The sequence below is a fragment of the Rana temporaria genome, chromosome 4 (assembly GCF_905171775.1).
Source record: "Rana temporaria chromosome 4, aRanTem1.1, whole genome shotgun sequence".
NCBI lineage: Eukaryota > Metazoa > Chordata > Amphibia > Anura > Ranidae > Rana > Rana temporaria.
In genome coordinates, this window is record NC_053492.1 from 71,257,573 (window position 1) to 71,260,531 (window position 2,959).

Below are 2,959 nucleotides of genomic sequence, written 5' to 3' on the forward strand. Positions count from 1 at the left end.
ACTTGTAAGTGCACTGAAAGTACACTTGGAAGTACAGTCGCTGTAGATCTGAGGGGAAGATCTAAAATGAGGGGAAGCTCTGCTGATTTTATCATCTAATCATGTGCAATCTAAAATGCTGTTTTTTATTTTCCTTGCATGTCCCCCGATCTACAGCGACTGCACTTCCAAGTGTACTTTCAGTGTACCTTTAAGTGTACTTGTAGTGCAAAGTGGAGTTGCCTTTAGTAAATAACCCCCACTGTGTTTCTAAGAATGCGTTTAAATCTTTTGACTCTCTGCCAGCACAATTGGGTTTTTAACAACACCTTTCCTTTTGGACCTACCGCCAGTTGCATAATTATGTGTCCACGTCCCCCGTTAAACCTATAAGCACGGCTAACCCTGTGGCTAAAAATACTTTGCTCATGTACTCCTGGCGTTAAGGAGCGAGACATGATGAACCTGGTGGAACCCAAGCACAGTAAGAAAAAACACTCCAAGTCAGCTTCTCTGACGAGCAATTGAAACAAGCCTCTGTCTTCGCTCACAAATGCTCGATTGGCACCAAACTACAAGAAATTACCTACAAATTATTGACTCACTGGCATGCTACTCCAGTCAAAATAAAAAAAGCAGTACTCACTGTCCTCGGATGCCTGTTTGAGATGTGACCAACCACACAGTGATATGTTGCATATCTGGTGGGACTGTCCTCCAATAGCCCCTTTCTGGAGCAAAGTGCGAGAGCTAATCACGCACATTACCGAAACAAGAATAATACTCCCTCCCTGTCTGTTGCATCTTGCATATTGCAAACTACTCCATAAAAAGCTATAGGAGGTCTTTAACTAGATATATTTTAAATGCTGCAAAAATTTTGATTACCCAGACACTGGAAAAAAAACACACCTCTACTATTACCGAATGGTTACATACAGTATGTTTTTGAAGAAATCTATAATATGGAAGAAACGGTAGCCATTGCCAGGGAGTCTTCTGAGAAATTCCATAAAATGTGGTCACCTTGGCTGGTATTCCGTTACTCTGAACAATATATACAGTTAGACACAGGTTGAAACTCCAACATCTAGATGGCTCACATTTGTCTATCTTCCCAAATGTTATGTTTAAAATGTATAAGAATGTTTATACAATTCCTTCATTATGTACTGTATTTCCTCCTTTGCTTTAATAAACATTTTATTGCAAAAAAAAAAAGAAAAAAGGAAAATAAGAAAAACAGTGCAAGTTCTATGTCACAGCATTGGAGACCTGGGAAATGGCAGAGAAGACAACAGGGACCCTAATTTGTCCCGCTTCATCGAGAACCTTTGCCTAGGGCTACTATGTTGGCCCTACCCAGCGTGGTATCTGTCCCTACCTGACACTACTTTAGCCACTTTGCAAATGCACACCAACTACAGTGGGCACTGCTATTTATTAGCATTGCCCACACTAATGATGGCCGCTGATGTCATCCAGTGTTGCAACATCTAATCAGACCACTGCTTCCCTGGTGACAAAAATATTCCTCTCATCCTCCACTCACTCTGTACAGTGGTCAGAAACACAGCGTCACATACAGAGGGAAGGATACATGAGCCCTGTATTGCCATCACTACACCTTATTGAGAGTCTATTTTATATCATCCAAGGGGACCTGTTTAAAAAGTCACTGTGTATGTAACTGAATTCATTTTGATATCAACTTCTTATGATCCCCTGTAAAGCAGAACTCAATCTAAAAAGGGAGGGACAGCACTATGGGAAAAGCAGGTGCTGCTTGCACATGAGCTGACAAGGAACATGTTGACAGGAGCAGAAAACAGATTGATGATCTGATCAATGTGCTGCTGCTCTCTCATTGTCCTAAAATTGGGGGCAGGGCAGTGACCAAGGTGTACTGCTTAAGTTAAGTAGAGAGAAGTCAGGTTATCAGGCTGACTTGTAGGCAGAGGGAGTTTTGTTGGGGTCCCCTTAAGGGTTACCCCTCCTTCCGGTGGAGTGTCTTACAAGTATCCCAATATAAGGTGGTTGATCTGGGGCTTGGGGGTTATTTTAGCCTGAACACACTCAAAGGGAGGCCTGCTGTCAGCGGTCATTCTTTCCCTTGGGGGAGGGGCTGGTGAGGCATTGAAAGACTGAAAAAGGTGGAGAATGGATCTTGCAGAGGAAGATGGGTAGAGCCTTTGTGTGTGCCCTAGTTTTCCACATTAGAAGATAAAAAAAAAAGCTAAGGCGCTTACAGCCCTAGGAGTAAGTGAGGCAGGATAGGGTACATGCCCTATACTTGGCATAGTCAGTAGAATTGGCTCTTGGGACTTCGCAAGGCATGCCTCAGGCCAAGGAATCACATGGGAGAGGGGCCTCCAGTCAGTAGTGGCTACCTGATTTGTAGCTGAGTGAAAAGAATGTGGGACCATAAGCCATAAAGTTTTGAAAAGAGAGGAGTGCAACACTTGGAGACGCCATTTTACATCAAGCACCTGTGAGGCTGTGCCGGTCGCTATGAAGAGGGCTGGTGTTGCATTTTCCAAGCTGCATGCTGGTCTTCGGTTCTGGCCAGCAGAGTGGAGTTCTTCTTCTGCTCTGCGTACTATGTCAGACTGGTTTTGATGAGCTGAAGTGTTGGGTGAGATGCCTGGGATGTAGGACCCTGCTTTTCCAGTTGATGCCATACAATATGTCTCTGGCACTCAAACTGAAGACAGTGTTACATTAGTGTACCAAGCAGCTGAAACAGTGCTGTCTGCAACTGTATGTATTTAAAGTGTGTATTCAACTGTTTTCTTGCAGTACAGCTTTAAGCACCTTGATTTTATATTTTGACATTTTAAGCAGTATACAGTACTATACCATACATCTCGAAGAGAAAAAAAGATATACTTACAGAAACATTTTCAAAAAAAGTAATATTTTATAAAGAACATGTAAATGTTTTTTTTAATGAGATTATCAGTCTTTTTTCATTCTTTTA